Raw genomic sequence first — 15,815 nt, 5'->3', positions numbered from 1 at the left:
CGCCTGCGTAAAGCCAAGGCTGTCGGGATATGTAGTCCATTGGCAAAGTGGGCGGACTGCGTATATTTCCCCGTTTCTGCCTCGCAAAAGCTCCTGCTGGAACCGGGGAGGAGCTGAGAGCCTTGTGGGGTGGAGTGCGCTGAGAGTCAGGGTGGCGTGTTTGGAAAGCCTGTATGGCAGAGGCATGTGAATTCCTGGGGAGCGGCTGGCAAGCTTGGCCGCTCCCTGGGAGATCAAAGCTAACAACCCCTTTCTGCAAACCTTGCAAACGTGAGCGCTTCACGTGATTGCAGGACTGACTTCGCCTTGAGGTTACTGGTGACACCAGAGAGATGACAAGTAGGAATATCCCCTCGGTCAGGAGCTTAAGCTGAACTTCTGCTGCAGAGCCAAGTCCTGAGATGGAAAGGAAATGTGGCCCCTGTTCCATTCTACTCCCCTAGGGAAACGAGTTGCCATGGCGGGGGGGGGGGAGGGGGGGGCGTGGTGAGGATGTCCCTGGGGACTCCCTGTTTTCGTGTATGACACCACCCCACCCACTGAAGGTGACTTCGGGGTGAGTCATTTCCCTTTGTCTAGGAAATAAAAAGGACAAGGGAGGAGAGCTTTGTGGTGAAAGTGCTTTGAAGTTCTAAAGGGGCCAGAGGTGAGGCAGGGCTTGGGGGCAGAGTGACACCCCCCTCCCCACCCTCAGTGCTTCAGGGTAGCGTGGATTCCACGGAAGGGAACACAAAGACCATCTTAACCCTCTCTCCCTTACTGACGAGGAAAATGAGTCTTAGAAGAAGTGATTGGCCCAAGGTCAGGCATCCATTGCTAGTTTCATTTGACCACCATCAAGGAGGTGGGCAGACATGGAAATGAAACGCTGAATAGGGGTTAGAAACAGCCCGCATCTCCCTTCAGAGGAGCAACTCTGCCCCATTGGCGAAAAGGGGTCTCCAGTCAAGGTCTATCCTGTTTTGGGGTTTTTTTTTTTTTGGCCTCGCTGTGTGGCTTGTGGGATTCCCCAACCAGGGATTGAACCCGGGCCTTCGGCAGTGAGAGCTGGGAGTCCTAACCACTGGGATGCCAGGTATTTCCCGAGGTCTATCCTGTTTGAGGACTTGGCTTGCGGGGAGAGCTGCAAGCCTCTTCTTGAAGCAGCCAAGTGAACCTGGGCCACCTGCTGCTTCCTGCTAGTCCCTCCTCAGTCCCACTGCTCCTAGGGAGGGTTTTTTTTTTGTCTTTTTTTTTTTCCCACACAGGAAGCCCTTCTCCACTTGTTCACAGATAGCTCCTGGGACAGCATTGATGGATGCCTGGAAACAGCTACCGAAAAAGTAAAGAAAAGGAGGCGTGTGGACACCAAGGAAGGAGTAAGCTGGGTGGTGAGGAAGTAAGCAGAGAGGACTGTGAAGATGACTGAAGGGGAGGCGGCTGGGCAGCTGGCCTGACCACTCGCTGGCCCTCTGACTCCCAGGGGAAGACAGATGGGCTCCCTAGAACGGCCTGGGCTTTAGCTTTGTTTCCTTGCCCCCAAGAACAGTGGGAGAGTGAGGGCAGTGGGCTCTTCCCTGGCCTGCCCTGGCCCCTTGGCCCAGAGCTGGGAAGCTGCAGCAGAGCGTGGGAGGACCTGGGAGGGGCTAGGACAAACAAGGAAAGAGGCTTTTCAGGAAAACTTGGTTCTGAACTCAGCCTCCACCCCCTCTCCCTCCTCCTGCTGGGCTCTGGAGGGAAAACTGGGAGGTGAACTGCCATGTCCGGCACTGCATGCTCTCTGCACCCTTCCTGAGTCTCCATCAGAGCCAGGGCCAGGGCCAGAGCCCGAGCCCAGGGACCTGCCAGGGCTAGACTCAAAATCAGGGACCTTGGTCTGACCTCTAGCTCCCCACCAGCCCAGCACCCCCGTCAGCACACTCCCTTTCGTTGCCCTGTTAGGCAGCTACAGTTCTTCTTGCTGCTGTGGTCACCCTGCCCACCCCTTGTTCTACTTGCTGGTGTTTATCCCTACTCGGGGAGGGCAGGGGTCAAGACTCCCTCCCTGAGTTTACAGCCAGTGAGAGGGAGGAGGAAGCAGAGGCAGCCAGAGCTGAAATGCAGTCAGCCTGACTCTTGGCAAGAAGCTGGGTTGTTTTGCAGTCTGTGTGAGGTACGAAGGCGGAGGCTGGGAGGGAGGAGGCAAAGGAGGGGGGTTACTTCTGCGTCCTCCTTCCTCTGCACTTCTTATAGGGCCCCTCCTTTGCTCCCTGGCAAAGAAGTAACTTTGGGATCTTCCTTCTACAACTGGAGAGAAGGATACAGAATAATGACGAGGCAGGACTCTCCCTTGGCTCCAGAAGCTTCTATCTATCCATCCTGCTCCTCTCTCTGTCAACAGCTGCTGGGAGAAGGACAGAGACTATGGGACTAAGAGCCACCAAATGGAGGGAGAAAAGGCTGGGTTGTCTGGCCTTTGGGGACCTGGAATAGAATCTAGCTTTGGCCTCTCTATGACCTCAACCTTGACCTAAGACAACAGGTGTATCTCAACATGGCCTCCCACCCCTCCTGCCAGCTGGACATTCCAGTTCACTTCTATACACACACACACACACACACACACACACACACACACACCTGTGCATGCTCACGCACCGTATCTCCCATAGCGAAATTCAGCCCAAGAACAACTTGGACCCTTAATCAACAGTGCCCAGGTAGAACCATGGGGAATGGATGCATATCCAAGACCCAGCACAGCAGAGCACACCTGGCTCCATGTTGCCCACACTTCTGCTCCGATTCCTCAGAGTCTGGGATCCTAGACTGACCTCACCATTTAGGGGCCGGGTGGAATCCTGTGTGTGTATATATGTTTCCAACTATGTGTTAAATTCTCTTGAATTTCTTTGGTCTGGGGAGGACAGCAGAGATAGGGTAGAGGAAGAGAAGAGAGTGAGAGCTCCAAGCTCTGGCCAGAGTGTGATCATAGGATCATGAACGAGAGACTGCATGTGTGAGTGTGTAAGTGTGAATGGCAAGAATGTGTGTGGATGTGTGTGTTTGATCCAAGACCTATTTTCCTCATCAGTAGGGTGCTCTGGGTAACAAGGCAACACCCTGTGCAAATCCTGGGTGGCCTAAATCTTGGGCTGACTGCTTGACTGACTGACTGACTGGGGTGGGTCCTTGCTGGAAACCAGGTCAGCCTTCAGTAGGAAGGAAGTGCCTTCCTTCCCCGCTCCTTTCTCACGGAACGAACCACTGCCCCAGGAAAACAACCTGCCTGCCCAGGTGATGCAGACCCAGGACAGAAACGCTGGGAATGCCCCAGCCCCAGGCAGCAAGCCCTGTGCCTGGGAGAGACTCATTCCCAGCCCTCCTAGATCCTTTTTCTGTTCTCTGAAAGACCAGCCAGCTTTCCCTAACCCACCAAAAGCTTTGATGTCTTGGGGAGAATTTCAGGAGAATTAAGTAGGAGGGTTAAAGTCTGAATTAATTTTTTCTCTGGGGGTGATAGAAAAAGGGAGGGTGAGGTATGATCCAAGCCTGGGTTCCATGGATGTGTTTTGTCTCAGATTCTATCTTTACCTCACTACTCCTTTTTCCAAGGAAAGGAAGTAATAAATATGTATTAAGTACCAACTGTATGCCAGGTACTGGGCTAAGTGTGTTACACAGATCATTTCATTGAACGTCCATGACAGCCCTATGCTGTAGGTCTCATTCTTATTTTATTTATTTTTAAAATTTATTTATTTATTTTTGGCTGCGTTGGGTCTTTGTTGCTGCACGCGGGTTTTCTCTAATTGCGGCAAGTGGGGGCTACTCTTCATTGCGGTGCGTGGGCTTCTCATTGTGGTGGCTTCTCTTGTTGCGGAGCACAAGCTCTAGGCGCGCGGGCTTCAGTAGTTGTGGCTCGCGGGCTCGGTAATTGCGGTTTGCGGGCTTTAGAGCGGAGGCTCAGTAGTTGTGGCGCACAGGCTTAGTTGCTCCGCGGGATGTGGGATCTTCCCGGGCCAGGGCTCGAACCCGTGTCCCCTGCATTGGCGGGCGGATTCTTAACCACTTGCGCCACCAGGAAAGTCCCCATTCTTAATTTAGAGATGGGGAATCTGAGACTTAGAAACATTTATTAACTTGCCCAGGACGCTCCAGAGACAAGGCAACTTGTCTTGAAGCTGTATTTGAAGTGAAGCACTTAAGATTGAGAAGATGTCACATTAAAGAATGGAGGAGTTAATGGAGACTTATGGAGGAGCTAAAGCTCCCCCAGCTGTCTCTTGGAACTACTACTATCAATGGCACAATGAAAATGGCAATGTTGGGAATTCAACCCCAGGCCTGAGGATAAAACTCTTCCCACTAGCAAGACTGCCCTTCCTTGAGAGAATGATTACTCTGGGTGGAATGTCTGAGCTGCAAGCTCATCCTGGTGTTTCCTAAGCAACAATGGTGCTGGAAATGAGGTGTGTCACCAAGAAGGGGAAGCCCGAAGTACCCCTTGCTCCTGTCTCCACAAGTACCTTAGTTTCCCAGAACCTCTAACTCCACCCTCATTTCTTCTTCCCTTAAACTCCTCCCTCTCTCACTCCTACATTCCCCTCCTCTGGTTAGGTAGAAGGGGGCCAGATTAGGGTGCAAACAAACACACAAAAAAACAAACTTCCACATACATTGCTACAGCAGTGAGTAACTTAAGCAGACATCCTTCTCTTCCCTGACCCCGTGACTCTGGGATATGTAGCTGGTGATGAAGGGAGAGGGACACATAGGTCTGGGCCCCTTAAAGGGCCATGGTGCTTCCTTCCATAGGTCTGGGCCCCTTAAAGGGCCATGGTGTATCAGGAATGGATTGGTTGGGGAAAAAAATGGGAATTCCCTGGCGGTCCAGTGGTTAGGACTTGGCGCTTTCACTGCCAGGGCCCTGGTCGGGGAAGTAAGATCCCACAAGCTGCGTGGTGTAGCCACAAAAAAAAAAAAGGATTGGTTGGGTGGTGTGGTCTCTATCTTGCTGGAAGGCACCCTCGGTGGGGCCACATGAATGGGGGCTGCATGGATGACCCCCTCCTGTGGGAGCCTTTTGCATGCAGACCCTTTGGTGAGAACCATATCTACGTGTACCCCTTGGTAGGAACCAATCAATATGGGCCCATTGCCAGTAATGACCTGTTACATACTTGCTTACCTTTATAATTCATTTAGTCGATTGACTTTTCCAGTGAACCAAAGTTCTCCTTCCTTGTTAACACTTCAAATACAAGTTTCAATTAAAAAAATTAAAAATAAAAAAGAATGGATTGGTTAAATGAGAGTACGGAAGACCACCAAGGACAGACACAAGTTGTATAAAAAGCCATAAGGAGGGACTTCCCTGGTGGCGCAGTGGTTAAGAATCCGTCTGCCAATGCAGGGGACACGGGTTCGAGCCCTGGTCCAGGAAGATTCCACATGCCGCGGATCAACTAAACCCGTGCGCCACAACTACTGAGCCTGTGCTATAGAGCCCGCGCGCCTAGACCTCGTGCTCCGCAACAAGAGAAGCCACCGCAATGAGAAGCACGCACACCACAACGAAGTCTAGCCCCGGCTCTCTGCAACTAGAGAAAGCCAGCGTGCAGCAACGAAGACCCAATGCAGCCAAAAATAAATAATAAAGTAAATTTATTTTTTTAAAAAAAGCCATAAGGAAACAACATCCTTCTTCCCCATTTACCTGCTTGAGAGATGAGCATTTTTGAAAACAGCCCTCTGAAAGCCACCCACCATCCTGGGCCAGTGCTTCTTCAGCAGATGCTTTGGGGAATCCTCCCTTGGGTTCCCCTCTCTGAGCCCAGGATCCCAGCAAACTCACAGGATCAAGGAGGTGACATGGACTGCCCTTGGCAGGAGAAAACTAAGCCCCAGAGTGCCCACTTTCTGGCACGGGGTTCCTCCTCCCAGATCGGGGGGCAGTGACATCCAGGACATGCTAAGGCAAGGCCATCCTGTCCAACCTTTGCTATGCTGCTGCTGGAGCCCACGGGTGGTGTCACCTTCCAGGTCCCTGCACCTGCCCCTTGGCTGTCCTTGAGCCTCTGTAGGACTAAGATGCACAGGAATGTATGGGGAGTGGTGAGGCTGGGATACCTGTGTGCCTGCCCCCATCGCCATCCCTTACCCCAAGCTCCATCTCAAACCCCCTCCGTGTCCAACATCTCCTCATTCCTTGAGCCTCTGCAGATCTCCATGCAGCTGCCTGGGGAGGCCGGAGGCTCATGACAGTCCTCGTGAGCAGGACGGACCTTGGAGGAGCTGCGGCCTGGGCAGGCATTAGGGGCTGTGTGTAGCTTCTGGGAGGCTTACATAAACACTGGCTGGGATGGGGAGGGAAAGAGGGATGCAACGGGTTGCCCAGGAAAAAAGCAACCCCGCCCCCCGCCAGCTCAGTCTGAGTGCAAAGGAGGAACAAGGCTGATTTTTCCCACCTCCCATCCCTCTCCCCTGGTCTGCAGCTGTTAGTTGGGCTGGAAAGACTGCAGTATGTTGGGGGAGGGGAGCAGGGGAAGGAGAAAGGGAGGATGCGACTTCACAAATTTGGGATCCCTCCCCTTTTTCTAAATTGGGGGTGGGGGTGGGGAGAAGCAATTTGCCAGAGATTTTCAATGCCGCGGGAAGGAGCTTTGGCTCATTAGAATGCGCAGTTTGCACCCTGAAAAAAAAATCTGTACTGGTTGCAAAAATGCAGACGCGTGTAGGGGCCCAGTGGAGAATTGAAAAAAAAAAAAAAAAAAGCGCTAGCTCTGCAATGCAGGATCTGCGAAGTTTTGGTGCGGTGAGGAAATGTGGGTCGTGCTCCTTTCATTTGCTTGTTCCTGCTAACCTACTGTCCGCCTGACTCCAGCACAGTCTCACATCCCAGCAAGAGGCACTGCCGCTCAGAAACAGGGTCACGGGTGGGGGGCCGGAGCAGAGGGCTGGAAGCGGGGGTCTGGGGTTAGAGTGCTGACAGAGGTCTCTAAGGGGCTGGGAGGGCCAGATGGATGAGAGGGGACACTTCCATGAGGGATGGAGGCTGAGCTTGTCTCTCGCGTCACAAGGAAGAGTTTGTTCTCCAGCTGGACAGAGTTTGTGTTCTTCCAGATCTCACCCCCCATCCCCACCCCATCCCTCAGCTCTTCCCTATCCTCAGTTGGCAGAGGGATTTTGCCCTTCCTGTCCACTAACCCCACAGACGACTGCTGCAGAAAGAATCCTTGCTTCCAGTCCCTGACCCCACAAATCCCTGAACACTCCTGGTTCTAATTCTGGACCGGGCACTCACTGCATCTCTGTGCGGCATCCTCCTTCCTAGAAAGAGGGGACCAGGCAGCCTGATTTGGGGAGCCCAGGCTGCAGGGAAACCAAGTCTTGGCTCTGGGCTGCCATTAGCACGTCAGCTGGAGGACTGGGGCTGGCATCCTGTGATCTTGGCTTGGGGAGGCCCTTTGTTCATTTGGGGCTTAGGGCTCTGGGTTGTGTAAATGCCAAGGGGCTGCCTGGGAGGAGAATATGCCTGGGGAAACCATGTTCCTTTCCTGGGTGTTTCCTCTCCTGGTGGCTTGGGAGAGACAGAGGAGACAGAAGCAGAATAAAGAGCCAGGAGACAGGGGGAAGGGAGCCCAGTGCCCTTTCACTCCTTCCCCATCTTTCCTCCTGTTTCTCCAGCCGGTGGAGGACAGGGCCGAGTGTGTGTGTCTGTGCCGGCTCGAGGCTCACGCGGGCTGCTGGGGTCACATGGCCCGGGCATGTGCAGCCTGCTCCATTTCTACCACAACAACTCGCTCATAAACAGCCCGGCTGCTGCGGCGGTGGCGGTGCAGACATGTGCAAGCGAGGGGGTGGGGCACGTGGCCCTGCCCGAGCCAAGGGAAGGCGCTCGCTCAGCAAGGCCTCTCCCCTCCCCATGCTGGCGCTGCCTCGCCACAGGAAATTCCTAGTGCTCCGTTGCTGCTGCAAAACATGTTTTGGGAAGTGACTTTAAAAAAGGATGGAGTCGATGGACTATTTAAAAAGAGAACGTCTAATCAATCGGAGACCGACTTCTGCTCACCCTTGCCCTATCTTTCTGGGATCCCTGTAGGTGTTGGGGTGGAGGACTGAGCAGGAGTCACGTGTTCCCAATTCTCACCTGTTCCTTCCTCCTAAACTATATGACATTGGGACGAACCAGGTCCCCATGGTGAGCACTGGGGTGAGGGGCTGTGGTTCCCTAAGACAGTGATTCTCAGGATTAGTGGAGGGGTCAGCATCACCCAGGCACCTGTTAGAAATGCAAATTTTCAGGCTCCATCCCAGGCCCATTGAATGAGAAATTCGGGCGGTAGAACCCAGCAATCTGAGTTTCACCCAGCTCTGCAGGTGATTCTGATGCAGGAGAACCACTGCTCTGGGTCTCTGTTCCCTAGCAATCAGTCCTGTAGGAGAATCTAGCCCAGGATCTGGAGAGGGTCTACCTTCTCCTTTTGTGCTTTTTCATCTCAAAGTTTAGCCAGAGAGCATAACCGGATTCAGTTTGACTCAGTGTAAAAAGCATTTATTGAGTGCCTACTGTGTGCAGGGATTCTGGGAATGAGAGCAAACAAGTAGTGGGAGGATAAGTAGCTGAGACGTGAAAGGGGAGGGTAAGGGTTTGAGGGGAAGAGAATGCTAAGACTGATTATTTATCCTTTCTCCATCTTCCCTACTTTTCTTCCTGTCCTGAGACTCCTACAGAACAATTGATTGTGGTTTAAATTGTTTTGAGTCTGGAGGTAGAAATTGGTCCCTTGTCTATTTTTCCTGGCCATGAGGACCCCAAGCTCATTACAGCCATAGGTCCTTGACACCCCATGCAAAACCAAGACAGTATGGGCACCATGCATGTACACAAAAACACACACTCCTTTGGATCTTGGCGGGTAGGGAGAGCCAAGAAAAGAAATGAGGCCCCAGAGGGTTGGAAGTACCCTGGGCAAAATGAGTTTAACAGATAACAAGCAGGAAGAGTCTTTCAATGGGGCGGGTGGGGACAACCCTGGCCTACTCTAGCTTCCTGAGACACAGAAACTGTGACCAGAGGAAGCAGAGGGTCTCTGAGGCAAGTCACAAAGGCTCCAGAGAATGAAATCTAAGCCTTGAAAGCAAGGCGACTGGAGAATGGGGGATGGACAGTAGATCAGAAGGGTTCCCTTACACAGGCAAAGAGAGCAAGGGTGGGGCATGGGAGGGAAAGCCAGGGAGGGGGCCATGCTCAGCCCCTCTCCTCTCCCTTTCCCTCCTCTGTCACATGCAGCCTCTTAGGAGCAGAGCTCCCATCACTGTCTCAGGTGCGACCAGTTGACTCCTGTCCTCTCCATGCTTCATTTTTTGAGGAATGCTTTCCTCTGTTACTCACAGAGCCCTTTCTCTCACTTCTCTGCAAGGTTTCCTCTCTGTGCCTGAAAGGCTCTGCGCTCAAGGAGCAAACAGCCCCGCAGGCTCAGCTGCAGTGACCTACATCGGCTCTCCTCTAGGCCCTGGGTGTGGGGGGCTGAGATTTCAAGATAGGAACTTGGGAATCTGGCACAGGTCTACAGATGATGACTTCAGGTAGACAGTCTGCAAAATCTGCACCAAGGGACCGCGAGGCAGGGGATGCCACAGGACTGAGTTCTCACTTTGTCACTTGTGGACAATATCAGAAGATTCTCCAACCCCCTCAATGCAAAAACATTTCTGAGCAGTGACCCCTTGGAGAGGACGCAGAGGCCTCTGACAGGCCTGGTCTCTATTCATTAGATTTGGGAGTAATTTCTGCCTGTTCCCCATTCTCACTGATCCCATCCCAGTCGGCTACAGCTGGGTGGAAAGATTTCCTTGGCCTTGATGTAGACCAACAAGTTCAGATTTCAGCTGATTTATTTCAGGAACATGGAGAGTGAGCAGAGGTAGTCAGATACGCAGAAATTCACTCCCAAGCTTTACTACAGAGAGACGTACTTCCTTAGACCCAATGGTCCTGAGAAGGATCCAGAAGGAGTCCCAGGGCCAAATGACCGTTTACAAAACCCTTACCTTCAGGACCTGGCAGCTGAACCTCTCCTTCCAGCTACATGCCTTCTGCAACAGGGAAGGCAGGTTCTGTAATAGGTTTTTTCCGCCTCTCTCACTACAAACCAGTGTTTAGGATGCCCACCGTCTCCATATTGTGGATGTTTTGCCCTGGCAAGGAAATCCTATTGTGGGGGTAGGAAATTAGGTGATGGTGACAGAGAATGATAGATGAGCCTTTTGCCTGGGGCCGGGGGGTGGGGGGGGGGGCGGAGGGAGAGAGAGACACGGGGAGAGCGCGCGAAAGCAGGCTATGCAGGATTGGGTGGCTCTCCTGTCCAAAGGGCTTCCCCTTGGCCAAGCCCCACCCCAAAGCCCAGGAAGTCCAGAGCTTGGCACCCAGCCAGGGTGAGAGCATTCCTCAGGACTCTGACAGGCTGTGGGGGATGGTGGTGGTGTTCCTACCACAAGGATGGGGGAGGGGAAGGAAACGCGCAGGGGAGGAAATGACCTCGGAGGGTAAGAGGTGGGGAACTAGTCCCAGTCCCACGAGAGAAGGGCTGAGGCTGGATGTCTTCCCAACGGCCATGCGAAGGGTCTGCAGCTTCAGAGCAAATGTCCCCTAAGTCACCTCTCTGCTCAGGGTCACCACTGACGTCCCAAACTGTCCTCTGAAGGCTCTATCTCTCTCTCTCCCCACCCCCTCCCCCTTCCCCGTCCCCATCCCCGTCCCCGTCCCCGTCCCTAACACTGGGACTGTGGTTGAGCTCGGGAGCCCCCGAGTGGCGAGAATCTAGAGCTGCAGCTGGGCTGGGGGAGGAGCCCATCGGGTCTCCCTCTGTCTCTCCACCAGGGCCCCTCCCTTTTCCTCCACTAGACCCAGGACTCTGGAAATAGCACCTGGTAATGAGAGCGCTGACAGATGCTGAGTTATAGGAGAGCAAGTGTCCCTAGTCCTTAACGTTCTAGCTTGATTGCTTTGGAGCTGTTTCCTTTGAAAATAGGTGCCTTAGGACTCCTCCCATTCCCTTTGACACATCTCTCTTTAACATGCCCCTGGGTGGTGTGCTTCTTGGCTACAATGGAAGTCCCATTATTCGTGCCCCAAGATTTGTAGTTCTTGGACTATCTACTATTCATGACCTCTGTGACTTTGGAGGGACAAATGGCACCCAACTATTCTGATTTTAAATTTACCCTTCCCTACCCTTCCTTCTCTGATCACTACCTGATGTACAACCCTTTCTCCTAGTCAGCCTCCGACCACATAACTTCCATCACCCCAATTTCCTACCCCATCTCTCAACACCACATCTCATGTGGGGAAAAGGAGTGGGGCGGAAAATGGACAAAGCCCCGGTCAGAATCTTTCCCAAGGAAAACAGTTCCTCTGTTTAGCTTCACTTAACCTATTTTCTAGCTTTTCCTCTTTAGTCCCCTTGCTCTGCATCAAGCCTTCCCACTGGACTAATTTTTGCTGTCCTGCCCTCTCCCCCTTCCTTCACCATGATCTCCCAGGACTCTTCCCATCCCGGACAAATGTACCCAACGTTGAGAGAGGAGTATTCTCCATTCTGGAAGTAATTTGCAGCTTGAGGAAACTGAGCCCAGAGAGGAAGAACTGTTTCCAGTGTCGTTGGGGAAGAGGAGGTGACGGAGGAGGCAAGAAGCAGAACGCTCACCCTAGGAGAGGCCACGTTCCCATCATCCCGCCCGTAACTGAAGAACTCGGGTGGTATTCGGGGATCTCAGAGAGCTCTGCCAGCATCACGAAGAAGTCTAGGGGAAATGGAGTAGAGGTAACCAACTTAGCAGCTAGGGATTAAAACTCTACCCAACTCCACCTCCAAAGCAGTTTTCTTTTTTTTTTCTAATTTATTTATTTATTTATTTTTGGGTGTGTTGGGTCTTCGTTGCTGCGCGGGGGCTTTCTCTAGTTGGGGTGAGCGGGGGCTACTCTTTGTTGCAGTGCGCGGACTTCTCACCGCGGTGGCTTCTCTTTTTGCAGAGCACGGGCTCTAGGCACACGGGCTTCAGTAGTTGTGGCACGCAGGCTCACGCAGGCTCAGTGGTTGTGGCGCATGGGCTTAGTTGCTCTGCGGCATGTGGGATCTTCCTGGACCAGGGCTCGAACCCGTGTCCCCTGCATTGGCAGGCGGATTCTTAACCACTGAGCCACCAGGGAAGCCCCCAAAGCAGTTTTTTTAAATGATATCCTTCCTCTTGAATTTGCCTCATCTTTTTTTTTTTTCTGCAAAACAGCATGTTTATGAAAACTCATTTGATCCATTTTGTGATGACACTTGAAATAGATTTACTAATTAAGACAACCAACACTCTGCTTTTACTTTTATTTGCATTTAATTTTTGCAGCATTTATCCTCGGGCCATAAGTTTTTGTTCTTCACTTTCTTCTGGGATATCTTTTTCTTCTGGGCAACCTCCTCTTCCGGTTTAGGAGCAATCCGGCAGGGAGAGCTCATGTATGGGTTGATCCGACCATGAGCTCTGTAAGTCCTGCGCCGCATCTTGGGGGCTTTGTTCGCCTGGATATGCTCAATGACCAGGGAATCTACATCTAAGCCCTTAAGTTCAGCATTACTCTCTGCATTTTTGAGTATGTGCAGTAAAAATTCAGCACTCTTTTTGGGCTACCGACCTTGCGTCCAGCCCCACTGTCCGGCCTGGGCACACCTACCAACTCCACCATTGTAACGACGGAACGGCACACATTGCTTCTTTAAAGTGACATCCTTCACATACTTGGTGGCTTTTCGGATATGCATACCCTTAATGGCCTGGGCAGTTTCACGAGTGTTCTTAAAGTGAACACGAAGATTTGAACCTCTTGACTTGCATGATTTTGTGGAGTTTTCTGGGTCAAGTGAATAGCGAACCATTTTTAGAGGTCACCTCAGACCGCTTACCGGAAAAGCTGCCTCATCTTTTAATTGTATGATCCTTAAAGTTATTAACCAGGGAGTTATGGTTTTGAAATCATTTTAAGCAGAGGCAGTCACGTTCCCCTATTGTACTCCAGTCCTCAGTCAACTTTCCTCTCCTCCCCAGGCTGCTGCTCCACATTCACCCTGAAGGGGGCACTTTTGTTCAGTCGTTAGTTGGTGCCAGCGAAAAAGGACCCCAAGAAGGAAATATAACAATTGGTCACGTGTTGGGGGCGGGGTCCTCGCAGAGGTTGCTGGGCCAGGGAAGGGAGGTCCACGTGGAGTGGGCGGAACTCGCTGAAAGTTTTGGCGGGGCTGGCAAAACGAGAGAAATAGCCGAATTTGAGTTGTAATTTTATTTAAAAAAAAAAAAAAAGAAAGAAAGGCAGCAGGGAGGGTGTGTCCTGCGGAGAGGCCCCCGCGGAGGGGAGAAGGGGAGCGGCAAACGAGCATCCTGCTCGCGGAGGCCTGGAACGCAGGGCAGGGTTTTTGCCAAAAAGCTCTGAGCCGGGGCAGGGCTTCAGAGCCGGAAACCTTTGTGGCTCCATGCTGGTTCCCCATCCCCCATCCTCCCCAAAAAGGGAAAGGTGGCCTCTCCACCCGTGGTCTCATTTCAGTGCCATGTGGAGCTGGGTTAATGCCAGCCACGCAACCCGTCTTCATTTACCTTTCCAAGAGGCTCAGGAAGTCGCCAAGATGAGTACTCTGTCTCCGGGAAGAAGCCAAAACAAGTCTCTTTTTACTATACCTAGTTCGGCCCCACTCTTAGTAGGAAAACACAGCTTCATACGGTCTTAAAGATGATCTGTTTCAATTTTCTTTTTGGTCTGGGGAAACCAAGACCCAGACTGTTAAAAGGGCTTGCTACATGCTCTTTCCACACTATAGGCATTCCCTTCAAAGAATGTAGGTCATAGAAACGGAATTCTGTCATTCCAAAAAGTCTTAGAGGAATGGTGAAAGTGTTGCTGCATCCATACACTTAGCCAGAGGGCAAATGGGAATGGTCATTATCCCATTAGGGATGAAACAGAGATTTGTTTAGGGACTTGATTTATGGGTCCTATGGTTTTCCTAAGGCTCCTCAGCCAGTAGGTCCACTTTCTCCCTCTTGTCCTTTACTCTTTGATATCTCACGTCCTTATATATGTCCTAGGTCAGGGATTATCACAGTTTAGAACCTAATGCTTTGGCAGCAAGAATTCTCTTCCCTTTTTAGAGAGCTTCTCTTCCCAGGTTTCAGTTTTCTGGTGGTCTATCCACCTCATTCTGTGAATTGAGATCAAGAAGATCAGACCTCAAATCCAAAATTCCAGCCTTTTCGCTTTGGGGGAGAAAAGCATGTTTACTTAGTCTGGAGCAGTGAAATCCTAGACTTTGGATTTCAGAGCTGTAAAGTTTTCAGGAAAAAAAATTGTGGGGGACTGATGTAAGCTTTTTATTTTGCCAAGTAAGGACATTAAAAAAACTACCCACCACCGATTGCTGTGTACTATCACTATCATTTCACGAAAGTACATTTTAACATATACAAAATAGGAAGTATGTGATCTCTGAGTAAATGACAGTATTAAGCCACCCTGCATTAATTTACATGGGTGCATTTATTTGTAGACTTTTTTTTTTTTTTTGGCGGTACGCGGGCCTCCCACTGTTGTGACCTCTCCCATTGCGGGGGCTCCGGACGCACAGGCTCAGCGGCCATGGCTCATGGGCCTAGCCGCTCTGCAGCATGTGGGATCTTCCCAGACCGGGGCACGAACCCATGTCCCCCGCATCAGCAGGCGGACTTTCAACCACTGTGCCACCAGGGAAGCCCTATTTGTAGACTTTTAAATGATGGCCATTCTGACTGGTGTGAGGTGGTACCTCATTGTAGTTTGATTTGCATTTCTCTAATAATTAAGCTAAGTGTGTGTGTGTGTGTGTGTGTGTGTGTGTGTGTGTGTGTGTTGTTATTTATTTTTGGCCACACCCAGAGGCATGAGGGATCTTAGTTCCCTGACCAGGGATTGAATCCTTCTCCCTCTGCATTGGAAGCATGGAGTCTTAACCATTGGACCGCCAGGGAAGTCCCACTAAGTATTTTTAAATAGTTGAAAATCTAAAATAATATTTCATGAAACGTGAAAACATATGAAATTTAAACTTCAGTGTTCCTAAATAAAATTTTATAAAATGGTGGGAATGTAATCGCTGGTTGCAGCCTCACCCCAGAGCCTTTGCTTTCAAACAATGAGTCTGCCACCTGTCATTCCCTCTAAATCCCCGTACCACTGGTACCTTAGATTAACCACTCATCATCAGCCACCGCTCATTCATTTACACATTGTCTTTTGTGCTACGGTGGCAGAGTTGAATAGTGCAAGAGACTCCACAGCTGTCAAAGCCTGAAATACTTACCATGTGGCTCTTGAAGAATAGGTCCTGGTATAGACTCCAAAGCAGTGTTTTTCAAATTTGAGGTGCATCAGAATCACCTGGAGGGCTTGTTAAAACACAAGACTGCTTGAGTCCCACTGCAGAGTTTGATTCATTAGGTCTAGAGTGGGGCCTGAGAATTTGCATTTCTAACAAGTTCCCAGCTGATGCTGATGATGCCAGTCCAGGACCACACTTTGTCTAGTGAGGAAGAAAACATATGCAATTTGTTCATGGAATTGCCATCTGCCTGACCTTAGAAATCTTGACCACAAAGTCCTCCTTCTCCCTCACCCCCTCCTCACACTTTCTATCGATCAAGAAATTCTGCAAATTACTAATAATGTGATAACTATACTCTCAAGCCTTAGATTAACGATTCATCATCTCTCACCTGGACTAACAGCCTGCAAGCTGGCCTCCTGCCTTCCATGCAAAGGTATACTGAAGTTAGCTTTC

Source organism: Delphinus delphis, chromosome 19, assembly GCF_949987515.2.
Source record: "Delphinus delphis chromosome 19, mDelDel1.2, whole genome shotgun sequence".
NCBI classification, from domain to species: Eukaryota; Metazoa; Chordata; class Mammalia; order Artiodactyla; family Delphinidae; genus Delphinus; species Delphinus delphis.
The sequence above is the reverse complement of the archived record's forward strand: the minus strand, read 5'-3'. Positions refer to the sequence as shown.